The sequence below is a fragment of the Thamnophis elegans genome, chromosome 9 (genome assembly GCF_009769535.1).
Source record: "Thamnophis elegans isolate rThaEle1 chromosome 9, rThaEle1.pri, whole genome shotgun sequence".
NCBI classification, from domain to species: domain Eukaryota; kingdom Metazoa; phylum Chordata; class Lepidosauria; order Squamata; family Colubridae; genus Thamnophis; species Thamnophis elegans.
In genome coordinates this window covers 69,040,233-69,054,122 of record NC_045549.1, presented here as the reverse complement: position 1 = coordinate 69,054,122, position 13,890 = coordinate 69,040,233, and the positions used below count along the sequence as shown (strand labels likewise).

Sequence of the window (13,890 nt, the reverse complement as noted above, 5' to 3'; positions counted from 1 at the left end):
TACATGGGGCAGCCCTTGAAGAGCATTCGGAGACTTCAGCTTGTCCAGAATGCAGCCGCGCGAGCGATCGTGGGTGCACCTCGGTTCACCCACGTAACACCTATCCTCCGCGAGCTGCACTGGCTGCCTATTGGTCTCCGGATACGCTTCAAGGCGCTAGTCGTCACTTATAAAGCCCTTCATGGTATTGGACCTGGGTACTTGAGAGACCGCCTGCTGCCAATCACCTCCACTAGACCGATTAGATCCCACAGATTAGGCCTCCTCTGAATTCCATCCGCCGGCCAGTGTTGACTGGCGACTACCCGGAGGAGAGCCTTCTCTGTGGCTCCTCCGACCCTCTGGAACGAACTCCCCATGGAGATTCGAACCCTCACCACCCTCCAGGCCTTCCGCAAAGCCATTAAAACCTGGCTGTTCCGACAGGCCTGGGGCTAAAGAGCTGTTGCCCCCATCTCGAATGGTATGACTGTTGTGAGTTTTTAAATTATGCATTGTTATGTTTCATTTTTATTTTTTTGTCTATACCCCCTTCCCTGATTTGAATTGTGAGCCGCCCTGAGTCCCCTTCGGGGGAAAAGGGCAACATATAAATACAATAAAATCAATCAAAATCAAATCAATTCTTTAGGAGAGTCATGGAGGCCATTTGGAGATTTATATGTTTCTTCAGGGTCACCTGAATAGTGCAAAGGGATGTGGAACCTTCTTTGCAACATTGTCCTTTCAGTGGTTGTATTTGCACTAGCCAGGTGGCCCCAAGAGCAGGGATAAACCTCCCAGTGGTCTCAACGACTCTCAGAATGAGGGCCAACAACCAGATGAATATAAATCCTTCCATCCTCCACTATTCCATCAGAAGGGAAGAAGCTTCTTGGATGAGGAGTGACATGTCTTCAAGGAAAAAGAAAGCTCAGTTGAAAAAGTGCCTTTGGGATTTCCTTGCTATCATCATCACCATCATCATTGCCATCATCATCATCACCACCACCACCACCACCACCACCACCACCACCATCATCATCATCATCATCATCATCATCATTATTATACAATTGTATCACAGCGGCCAGTTGTTTTGCCGGATTTGGCGTTGGTTACTAGTCGGGCCCCACCCAGGGGCCTAGGACGTCGTAACGTATTTTCGTAATATGCGTGCAGATCCAAGCAGTGCGGCTTTTTGCATTTGACTGATGGTGATTTTGTCAATTTTTAACTGTTTTAAATGTAATTCCAGTGCTTTTGGAATAGCACCCAGTGTGCCAATTACCACTGGAATTACCACTGCTGGTTTGTGCCATAGTCGTTGAATTTCGATTTTTAAGTCCTGGTATTTTGCGATTTTTTCATGTTCCTTCTCATCGACCCTGCTATCCCCTGGTATTGCGATGTCTATGATTGTGACCTTATTTTTCTCAACCAGTGTGATGTCTGGTGTATTATGCACCAGTATTTTGTCCGTTTGTATACGGAAATCCCACAAGATCTTGACCATCTGATTTTCGGTGACTTTTTCAGGCTGATGTTCCCACCAGTTTGTTGCTGTTTTAATATTATAATTTTTGCACAAATTCCAATGGATCATTTGTGCTACTGAATTGTACAGATGAATATAAATCCTTCCATCCTCCACTATTCCATCAGAAGGGAAGAAGCTTCTTGGATGAGGAGTGACAAGTCTTCAAGGAAAAACAAATCTCAGTTGAAAAAGTGCCTTTGGGATTTCCTTGCTATCATCATCATCATCATCATCACCATTATCATCATCATCATCATCATCATCATCATTACCATCATTATTGTTGTTATTATTATAATTTTCCTGTCTGCTTAGGAAAGGCCTCTCAAAATATCCTATTTCATCGACTTTCTCCAACCCTTTGAGTTCCACTGTTCTTAATCATGATCCTTTCTTTCTTCCTCTTCTTTCTCTTAGAAGCTTGTTCTGCTTCCCTGGCTAACTGCAGCCTCATCCTGTCCTCATAACAGCATGTACTTTAGCTGTGGTGACAAACCTATGGCACGAGCCCTCTGTGTGCGGGCATGCAAGCCTTCACCCCAGCTCAGTTCTACTGTGCATGTGTTCGCGCCTCCCACCAGCCAGCTGATTTTTGGGTCCCTACCACACATGCGTGGGGCAAATGCATGGAGTCACATGCAAATGCATGTGGGGGCGCATATCAACTCACAAAGCATTTCTAGTCTGCTCTTGAGTTGCCATGGGCAGCAAGAGGGGAGCACATTCCACACATATCTTCTTCCAAGGTTGGATCTCAGATTACCAAAGCCATCTTGTCAGGCATGGATTTCTACAGCCTGCAGGAGTGCCTCATTGGAGAATGTGATTTATGACACAGACTGAGAGGGGGGGGTTAAAGTTGAGCCGTAAATTACATTGCAGAGTTTGACCTCACTCGAGTAGATGCCGACATGCTGCTCCTAATAAATAACTGGTTTTCTTTTGAAACTTGGCTCGAGACTCATGAGTTAATTCGGGCATCAAATTAACTCATGAGTTAATTAGGGTATCTGTTGGAACCTTGACAGTGCATGCACAAGGATGGGTGCACATTGCATTATGGGGCTGTATGTGTGTGTGTGCACGCATGCTTTTGCATGCATGCATGCTTTCAGCACTTGGCACCAAAAAGGTTAGCCATTACTGTACAGTGGTGGATTCCTGGAGGGATGGCCCAGTACAGCCATCCTGGTGGTAGCTGGGAGCAGCGGCCACCGTACCAGTACGGTGGCTCGTTTTCCCACCCCCACCCGTGTTCCTTACCGTTTTTTGAAGCAAACAGGCCAATTGCGCACACACGCATAGCATGAGGCACCTGCGTGACCTCCACTATGCAGCTGGGTGTCACAGGGAGGTGTTGTGTGCATGCATGTGCAGCATGCATGCCTGACTAGGACACACAGCCCCGTGCGCAGCTTACTGGTTGCGACAGGATCCAGAACCAACTACTGTGCTGTACTATATTCTGTTATCCTCGCCTTTCTCCTAAAATGTTGGTTACCTTATCATTACATTCTTTCTCAGTGGCAGTTCTCTTGGCTGAAGCTGTTTCCCAGTCCTGATGATTTGAGGTTGAAAAGGATGAGCTGCACGTTTATTACGGCTTCTTACTCAACCCACCACCAAGCTATCTAGTCACTATTTCAATTTCTCTCCCACTCGCCAGTACTACCAATACTTAATAATCTTGCCATTAATTTCTCTGTAGCTTTTCATTTCAGTAGTGCCAGGCACCTGGGCTTAGAGCGATTTAAACTTCATTTATAAAAGCGTTTCAGCTTTAAGGAAGAATTGTGATCGGTTGCTGGATTCTTGCTCGAGGGCCAGATTAATTTCGGGGAAAGTATACAATTGCAAACTGCTAATTCATCTTTTTTTCCCCCTAAATGCAAAAGAAAGTTCAGGTTTTATTTAGACTTTCAGGGAATGATAAGGCACTTTTAAGTGGGATGCTTGCTAATCACAAAATAACATGTTCCAAAGAAATGCATTTGACTCATGATTATTCTTTAATAAACAGTCTGTGTATGCCATCTCATTGCTTGCTCTTCATCCAGTTCAAAGTCATTTCTCTTGCAATTGCCAGGGCTGGGAGGAAGTCCCAAAGAGCCAGCTTAGCAGAAAATCAGTGGCACAGAGAAGAGGCCAGGCTAGAGTTTACAATTTATTAAAAAAACAGATGAGATCCCACTCGTTGCTTAATCCATTCAAGCTCAAAACTGCAATTCTACCTTCCAGGTTTTTTGCAGTGCTGCTATATTGTCTAAGACACAGATACAGGGGTGAAATTCAGCAGGTTCTGACAGGTTCTGGAGAACCGGTAGCGGAAATTTTGAGTAGTTCAGAATACTATCAAATACCACCTCTGTCTGGCCCCAGAGTGGGGAAGGAATGGAGATTTTGCAATATCCTTCCCCTGCCATGCCCACTAAGCCGCACCCACAGAACTGGTAGTAAAAAAAAAATGAATTTCACCACTGCATGGATGTCCTTTTATTTAATTTACAGTGAATTTCCTCTCCAACAAAGTCTTTCCTCTCCTACAGTCTTTCAAATAATTCACAATTACCGACCTTTATCAGGCATGGAGAATGGCCAGGGTGATATCTTTCAGATGCCGCAATGCTTGGCAAGAATACAGGAATGAACTAATTGTCTCCTGCAAACACCTCTCCCCTTTTGCTCCTCTTTTATTCCCTCTGGGAGGGGCCATTCACTGTCCACCTATGCCCTTACTCCCATGTCGACCCTTGTTCCTTAGCTGTTCCCTTCATCTGGCAACTCTGCACCCTCACCGCTGTCTGACTCCAAAGGCAGCTGATAACTATCGGACGGCCCTGGCCCCCTCTCTGCCTCCAATGCAGAATCCTCCTCAGAGCCTTCTCCAGACTCCAGGACTGGCCCATGTTCCTCCCCAACCTCCTCATTGCCCGAATTTCAATTTCAATTTCAATATAATAAAATTTGTATGCCGCCCACTGTGTAATTTAAGGTGTGCTGTGTAATTTAAGGTGGTTCTGACAAGTGTCGTCGGCATCTTCATATCCGGTCACATGGGTGGCAAGCCACTCCCATCCAGTCACATGGGCGGCAAGCCACTCCCACAAAGGAGGCCACACCCACAAAGTAGGTTCGAACAATTTTTGAAACCCACCACTGAATAGTTACTATCTGTTCATAATCTGATTCAACAAAACATGCAGTCAAATTTTCAGTTGACTGCTTGAGTGCGGTCTAGTCAATGGTTGACACTTAGCAGTCATGTGGGTAGATGCTCTTCAAAATTATCTGTCTCACCTGGTCTTTTAGGGTCTCTCCAGGGTGCATCTATTGCTGCTGTAATTGAATCCATCCATCTTGTCGCTGGACCTTCTCTTTCTCTCTCTCTCTCTCTTTTTTTCTTTCTTAAATTTCTCCGAGCATCCTGGATTTCTCAGGCAAAGTGGGTTTTTGCAGGGTGTGTTCAGAGCGTAGGAATTGTGGATTTTCAAGCAAGGATTCTAACTTAATTGATCCCTCTGCTTTCCGGATATCCAGGGTATCCTTACAATCTTCCCCAACACCAAAACTCAACCGTTAATACTCCTTCTAACTCAGTGTTTCTCAACCTTGGCCACTTGAAGATGTCTGGACTTCAACTCCCAGAATTCCCCAGCCAGCGAATTCTGGGAATTGAAGTCCAGACATCTTCAAGTGGCCAAGGTTGAGAAACACTGTTCTAACTTGTTTCTTCGTACAGTATCACAGTGGGGAAAAACCATTGCTTAAACAATTCTAAATTCTAATTCTAACACATCACAGAATTTGAATATTCTTTCCAAGAACCAGCCCTGTCCAAAGACGTCTCCGTAGTCATGTGGCCGGCATGACTAAACGCCGAAGGCGCATAGAGCACTGTTACCTTCCCACCAAAGGTGGTCCCTGTTTTTTCCACTTGCATTTTTGTTTTGTAAAGTGGTACTAGAATGTCACGTAATCTTGATTCTAAGGTAAAGGTTTCCCTCACACATATGTGCTCTGCCCGGAGTCCTACGGGATTGGGCGACATACAAATATTATTAAACTTTCAAACTAAACTTTCAAACTTGTCATTCCCGACTCTGAAGTGTGGTACTTATCTCCGTTTCAAAGCTGAAGAGCCAGCGCTGTCTGAAGATGTCTCTGTGGTCATGTGGCAGGCATGACTAAATACCAAAGGCACAGGGAACACTGTTACTTTCCCACCAAAGGTGGTCCCTATTTTTCTACTTGCATTTTATGTGCTTTCAAACTACTAGGTTGGCAGAAGTCAGGACAAGTAATGGGAGCTCACTCCGTTATGTGGCGCTAGGGATTCGAACCACCAAACTGCCGACTTTTCTGATTAACAAGCTCATCATCTTAGCCACTGAGCCACCACATCCCTCTTCAATTTGCCTGCAATTCTTTGTCTGTGTCTGTGTGTGTCTGTGTGTGTCTGTTACTGATTTCAGAAAGAGCAAGAAATACAATTAAGAATAAGAGTCAAAAGCCTATTTCTACTTAGAGAAATACCCCTGGAGTGTATAATGGCTAAAGAAAGGAATATAGTCAAGATTATCCCTGCAAGAGGCACTCATGAAGTGTTGATTAGCTTTTTTTTTTGCTTTCTACATTCTCTAGTGACAGCAGATTGAAGAATGATTAAGTGTTAGCCAACACTCACTAATTTTGTCCGCTCTTTTAATCTGATGTTTACAGAAATGGATTTGAGGTTCAAAGAAGCCAAAGTTTTAAAACAAAACCTAGCTAATGCCATTGAAACCCATCCAATATTAAAGATTCACAACCCATGCTGAGAAAGGTAATCAGCTTTCAGAAATGGACTTGTCCAGTCCTATTTCCTAAAGTTTTTTTTTCCCCCAAGGTGGATTCCGGATTAGATACGATCAAGCTTGATTACTTTTTTTGGGTTACCAAGAGACTGAGTTGAGAAGAGATGAGCCAGCTTTAGCCACTTCCCACTTCTCTATATCTGGGAAATTTGCTCTAACAATTTGGTTCCCACATAAAAATATAACCAGGAGTGGGATTCAGCCGGTTCAGAACTGGTTCAGGCAAATTGGTAGCTCCACTGAGCATTGGGGCCTGCCCACCCACCCCTGCACTTTCCTGCCCTATATTTCCCTGTTTTTTAGCTCATCTGATTCACGGCAAAGCGGATTGCCTCGCATCAGCTGTTTTACTCACTGGCGCTGACATAGAAGGTAAGTTTTGAAGCTTAAAAAGGTTGTTTTTTGATTGCTGCACACATGCGCAAAGCACACAGTCCCCGAACCAGTTGTTAAACCGGTTGCATCCCACCATTGAATATAACTATTCCACCACACTTAGTAAGACCACCCTCAGAATACTGCACCCAGTTCTGGTCCCCACAAAATTTAAAAAGATGTGAGAAAGAGTACAGCATATGCTACAAGTAGTCCTCCATTTAGGAATGAGCTTCCTTCCCAAGTCAAAATGGTAACTAAGCCATAACAGTATTATATGGTATAATACTGTATAGTATCGTGTAATGAACTTGAGCCATTTAACTTGAGCCATTGTGTATTTAACCCAGATTTTGCTACAATAGGGTTTGTTGCTCACTGCTGTCCTTAAACCGGAGTGTTCTTAACCCAGAAAGCACTGCTTAAAACCTAACTATGAAGTTAATTACATTTCCCCGACCATCTTCTGCTCATGCAGGCAAGTTATTATTTGATGAAAGAGTTACCAAGGGATGAGCCGCTCTCCAAAGGGAGAGCACCAATGAACTCCAAAACCCTTTCTTTAAAATAGAGCGCTCACAGCTTTCAGAAACACAAAATAAACCCCTGCCCCAAAGTTTAACATTATATGAGTCCATAAGTGCTCCTCCCCCCACCCCCCACCCCAGAGAGTAGAACATTCCATGCTTTTCATAGTCTTTGAAATAAGGAAACAGAGACAAGAGATAAATGGGCATTTTGAAAAGCACAAAGAGTGTTTCTCTCCCCCCCCCCCTCGTTTCTTTTTCTTTTTTTCGTTTTAAAGATCACAGGAATATTAACTGGAAGGGCCATGCATAAAATCTACAGGGATATTTCCATGAAAATTACATTACAGAGAGGAATCTTTCTAAGAAGAAGGCAAACAAATCCCACGCACATGTATAGCTTAATCGGGAAATCATTTTACAAAATAGATAAGGGTTTTTTTTTTAATCGTCTATAATCAGAGGAAAAACCCCAGAGAATGTTCACATTTCTTCGTAGTGTTTTTCCCACCCACCCCCTCCGGAATAGTCTTGTCGTTTTTCACAGTGGTTGCCATGTTTCTCCCCCAACGCCCTTGAACGATCTTGGGTTTAATAGCTTTTTAATGGCAGCAGCAACCGAGAGATGCACAGAGATACACAGAAGTCTCGGGAAGAAGGAATGTGCAGAATCAAAGAACCAAGAAGATACGGATGATACCTTTCAAAAGCCAACCGCAAGTCTTTCAGAGGGGTGTATAAAGGGGTGTAGAGCAGCAGTAGGGATGGAGAATTTAATCATCCCAACTTCTGCTAGAATAGAGTAAAGAAAATAGAGCTGGGAGGGACCTTGGAGGTCTTCTAGTCCATCCCCCTGCTCAATCAAGAGCCCTTATACCATTTCAGATGGGTAGAAGTCTAGTCTCTTCTTAAAAGCCTCCAGTGATGGATCACCTACAAGTTCTGAAGACCACCCATTCCACTGGAGTATTCTTCTCACTGTTAGGACATTTCTTCTTAGTTTTGGGTTGCTTCTCTCCTTCATTAGGTTCCATCCATTACTTCTTGTCTTGCCTTCTGATGCTTTGGAAAATACGTTGGCCCTATCTTCTTTGTGGCAACCCCTTAGATATTGGAACGCTGCTATCTTGTCATTCCTAATCCTTCTTTTCTCTAGACTAGCCAAATCAATGCTTACGACTGTTCAACGAGGTTGGCTCAGCCTTCCATCCTTCCGAGGTGGGTGAAATGAGGACCTAGATTGTTGGGGACAATATGCTGACTCTGTAAACCACTTAGAGAGGACCGTAAAGCACTGTGAAGTGGTATATAAGTGCTATTGCTATTCATCATATTAGACTCCAAGGCCTTGATCATCCTAGTTGCTCTTCTCAGCATTCTTTCTGAAGTCTCAGCATCTATTTTTTATAATGTGGTGACCAAAACTGGGTGCAGTATTTCTGATGTGGTCTTTACTAAGGTTAGTTACTAAGGAAGAAAAATTCTACTATGTATGGCTTTTACTGAGTTGTTTTCAATCAATCAATCAATCAATCAATCAATCAGAATAGAGCTGGAAGAGACCAACCTCCAGCTCAAGCGGGAGATCCTATGCCATTTGAGATGGGTGGCTGCCCAGTCTCTTCTTAAAAACCTCCAGTGATAAAGCATCTACAACTTCTGGAGGCAAGCTGTTTTTTTTTTTTTTTTTCTTTTTACAATTTTTATTTATTTATTTTTTCTTAACACATATTGTATTTCCCCCCTCCCCCCTCCCCCTAAATCCCCACCTCCCTTCCCTCCCCCCGACTTCCCAAAGACCATACGTGGTATAATTTTTGAACAATCACAGTCTGAAATATCTCTACATTGAACTCAGCTTCTTACTGTTACCCAAATTTAAAACAATTTAAAGTATTACTGATACTAAGCATAAGCTATCTGGAGTTTTTTAGTCCCATATTTACTTTTTATGTAATCAATCCACTTTTTCCAGTCTCTTTTGTATCTCTCGTTTGAATGTTCTTTGAGATATGCTGAGATTTTGGCCATTTCGGCTAAGTTCATAACTTTCAAAGTCCATTCTTGAATTATAGGTAAATCTTTCTTCTTCCAATACTGCGCCACCAAGAGTCTTGCTGCCGTTATTAAATACAGGATCAAATTAGTCTCTGCTACTGTAAAATCAATACATATACCCAGTAAAAACAACTGGGGGGTAAATTTTATCCTTCTTTTGAAGATGTTTTGCAGGATCCACCATATTTTTATCCAAAATGCCTTAACATTACGACATGTCCACCATATATGAAAATATGTAGCATCACAAGAACCACATCTCCAACATTTAGGTTGAACATTTGGATACATAGAGGCAAGCTTTTTAGGATCTAGGTGCCATCTATAAAACATCTTATAAAAATTTTCTCTCAAGTTTTGTGCTTGTGTAAATTTCACATTTCTTACCCAGATTCTTTCCCATGTTTCAAGCATTATTGGTTCCTCGACATTCTGAGCCCATTTTATCATACAATCCTTAATCAGTTCCGTTTCAGAATCCATCTGTACTAATACATTATATATCCTCTTTATATGCATTGAGCTTTGATCTCTTATTTGTTTAAACAAATTATCCTCAACTTTTACAAAGCCAATTTTTTGATCTGTTTTCCACCTAGCTTGTAGTTGACCATACTGAAACCACGTTTGAACTACCTTCTCTTCTTTAAGTACCTCTAAAGATTTTAGTTCCATCACCCCTCTTTCTGAGATAAGAAGTTGTCTATAGGTGGTTCTATCGAGTTTTTGTTCTACATTCATATTTTCAATTGCATGTCTAGGAATTGCCCACATGGGCACTTTATCATTTAGTTTATATTGATATTTTTTCCAAACCCGCAATAAAGCATTTCTTAAGATGTGATTTTTAAATTTCTTATCCGTTTTTTTGTTAAATAACAGGTAAGCATGCCAATGTTATGCGCAGGGGCCATGCTAATCTTCTCTGTATCGTTCCAATTTTAGTATATGTGCTGCCGAAGCGAGCACTGGAGGCAAGCTGTTTCACTGATTAATTGTCCTCACTGTTAGGAAGTTTCTCCTTAATCCCAGGGTGCTTCTCTCTTTGATTAGTTTTCATCCATTCGTTCTTCAGCTCCCAGCCATTCCATACTGGACGGGGAATTTTGGGAGTCGAAGTCCACAAGTCCTAAAGTCGCCAACTTTGGGGAGCCCCAACTTAGCCCATCAAGCCCAATGCTCTGCGCAATCTAGGAATCCCCAATTAATGCATTCCTTGAACCCATCCAGGAATGGGAAGTCAGGTACTTCTCTGAATAATCCCATCACCAATCTATCCCTCCTATTAGGACCTTCCCCTCTAAATGTGTGCTACTTTTTCTGCTAAGGCTGAACCCCATCCTTGAAGATGTTCTCTTTCTATAAGAGAGTTGCGTGTTAGGATCGATCCAATCCAGTGGTGGGATTCAGCCAGTTCACACCTATTCGGGAGAACTAGTTCTTAACTTTCTAAGCAGTTCAGAGAACTGGTTGTTGGAAGAAATCTCATTTTGTTTTTTTCCCTGCACTTTACAGGGCTAATCCTGTAAGGAAGGCAGGAAGGAAACATTCTGGTGTTGTTTCTAGCCTAATCTTTATTATCCTGCTTACAGAAACTGCCTCTCCAGTTAACCCTTGTTACATTGTAACAGCTAAGGCGAAGCGCCCACCGACCTGAGTGACGTTGAGTTGGCCACGCCCACCCAGTCACATGACCACTGATCCCCGCCTACCCAGCTGGTCATCAGGGCAGATAACCGGTTGCTAAATTATTTGAATCCCACCACTGATCCAATCCCTCAGCACAAAAACACAATTTGCCCATAATCCTGCCCATCTGTAAGGGCAACTTTAACATCTAGTTCCACCGAGAGATAAACCCAGAGGTGAAATCGAATTCTTTCCCCCCACCGGTTCTGTGGGCATGGCTTGGTGGGGGAGTCATGTGACTGGATGGGTGTGGCCATTTTTTTTAACTTTCAGCTATTTTTAAAAGCTTTTTAAAGCCTTTTTTTCCACTGTGAAGCTGTGAGCCGCGCAAACTGGCAGGAAAAAAAGGCTTTAAAAAGCAGGGGGGAAGCTTCCGAAGATCGCATGGCTCACAGCTGAGCTGCATGACCCTCAGAAGCTTTTTTTAAACTACTGGTTCACAGAACCAAGGACAATTTTCCCTACTGGTTTGGCCGAACCAGGCTGAACTGGGAGGCTTTCACACCTGGATAAGCCCCAAGAAACAATGTTTATGGGGAGGGGTGGTTTTCACTTACCTTCCCTACCAGTTCGCAAATGTGTATACTCACACACGCCCCACCCACGCATGCACCCAGTGTTCCATGCATGCACTTTGCTCACGCACGCACTGTACACGCATGTACCTGGCCACAAAAATGTCCCGAAATAGGATGACATAGAGCCAGGGTGGGTAGCAGTGGTGGGATACAACCGGTACATCCTGGTATGGGCATACCGGTGCCTGCTGGGAGCACCAGATACCATTCCAGTATGATGCTCTGGAGCGCCCACCTGCCCGCCCGTCCTCCTTACCAGTATTTGAGCTGATTGGGGCTTCCATGCATGCAAATGGAGCGTACAGCGCTTGTGCGATGCTCTGCCGAGCAGCTGAAGCATCGCAGAGCATCACAGAGCATCGCAGGCGGTAAGTAGGCATGTACACGCTGCGCTCGTGCTGCACACAATGCATGTGGCGGAAGCCCGGCCCCGTTGCACTGCGGGATCCGGAACCCACCACTGGCAGGTAGGCAGGCCCACCCGCGATTTCCACTTCCAGTTTGGGCGAACCAGTCTGAACCGGCTGAATACCAGCTGTGTTTCCAGAAAATCTGTTGGTTGCAGCTGACTTTTTAAGAAACCCAAAGGAGAGAAACTCAACCATGTTCCTTTAGGATTTGCTATGCTTCCTGGTTGAAAAGCAATTGTTTACGGCCTCTTTGCTCCAAAATGCCACTCTTCCTTTTTTTTCCTCCACATCGTTTATTTTTGCAGGCCTCACAGGGGGAAAAAAAAGTTGAGCCAGTGTTTGTTTCAGAGATGTCACTCTCTTCTCTTCCCGCCCCCCAGTCAATTCAGCAGAGCTGTTAAGCCTGATTAGCTCTTAAAAGAACCTTTGAGTCAGATTTTGAAAGGTTCCTTGCTGCTTCTTCAACATATGCTTAATTAAATTGACCCCGGTCCTGAAGATATAATTTAGATCACGCACAACCCAAAACTCTCAGAGCCTTTAGCCAAAGATTTACCCAAAGGAATGACTGCAGAGTTCTATGTTTGGTAGGATGGAAATTTGAACAAAGAAAATTGCCTTCTCAAGCACTTGCTTGTGAAGAGGCTGAAGAGGATAAATGTGTGAGGTAATTTTTCGTGATGAATGATGTTGCTGAGGCTCAAGAGTCAAAGCATAACCAGCTATGCTGAAAGGGTGGGAGGGGATTTTATTTTATTCCTAAGAAATAGAATCCTATCTCCATACTGGAATCCTACATGAGATGTTGTTGTTGTTAGTTGAGAAGTCGTGTCTGACCCATTGCGACCCCATGGACAACATTCCTCCAGGCCTTCCTGTCCTTTAGCATCCTCCGGAGTCCATTTAAACTCACGCCAACTGCTTCGGTGACTCCATCCAGCCACCTCATTCTCTGTCATCCCCTTCTTCTTTTGCCCTCAGTCTTTCCCAGAATTCGGCTGTTCTCCAATAAGTCCTTTCTTCTCATTAGGTGGCCACAGTATTTGATTTTCCTCTTCAGGATCTGGCCTTCTAAAGAGCAGTCAGGGTTGATCTTCTCTAGGACTGACCGGGTTGATCTCCTTGCAGTCCAAGGGACTCACAGGAGTCTTCTCCAGCACCAGACTTCAAAGGCCTCCATTCTTTGGCACTCAGCCTTCCTTATGGTCCAAGACTGTGAGCACAATAGCTGCAAAGCAAGAAATCCAGCAGGGCAAGTCAATGAGTCCAGGAAACAGAGGATCAAGGCAATTAATCCAGGAAGCCAAGAAGAAAGCAAGAAATCCCGGAAATTTCAAGTGTCAGCAATGGCACTCAACACTCCAGGAATTCAGCATTTGTTCCCAGCAAATGCCCCTCCCCACAGCATCTCCTTAAGTCTCAGTCCCCATGTGTGCCTTGTGGAGAGGGGCAGGCACTCTCCTCCCAAGTAATCAGGTCAGCCTGCGCTGTTCCTGCCTTCTCTCCACTCTCTGTGCTCGAGGATCAGGAGGGGGTGGCCCTTGCTCATCGCCTGAGCTCTGTCTCTCTTGTTCACTGCTTAGTCTCTCTTGGGCATCCTGCCTTCATTCCTCCCTGTCTACAAGCCATCCCAATCCTGAAAGGCCCTGGCCTGCTCCTCCCCATTTTCCTCTGAAGCCAACGAAGCTGCCTCCTCGATCTCCATCAGCTTCCTCTTCAGATTCAGGCCCCAATAGGTTCATTTGGGCTAAGTGTGGGTGAATCTTTTTACCAGTCTGAGCTCTTCTAAGTATTAATCATATAATTCCATCTGTTCCAGAACTCAGTTCAGTGACATTTAAAGAAAAAATATTTTTTTGCCAGAATAAGATTTAAATAGGT

General features: G+C 44.0%; 1 pseudogene; it reads right to left on the bottom strand.

The window, feature by feature from the left end:
* Positions 1 to 10,205: 10,205 nt before the first annotated feature.
* LOC116513602 lies at positions 10,206 to 10,301 on the bottom strand (annotated as a pseudogene).
* Between the last annotated feature and the right edge of the window lie 3,589 nt (positions 10,302 to 13,890).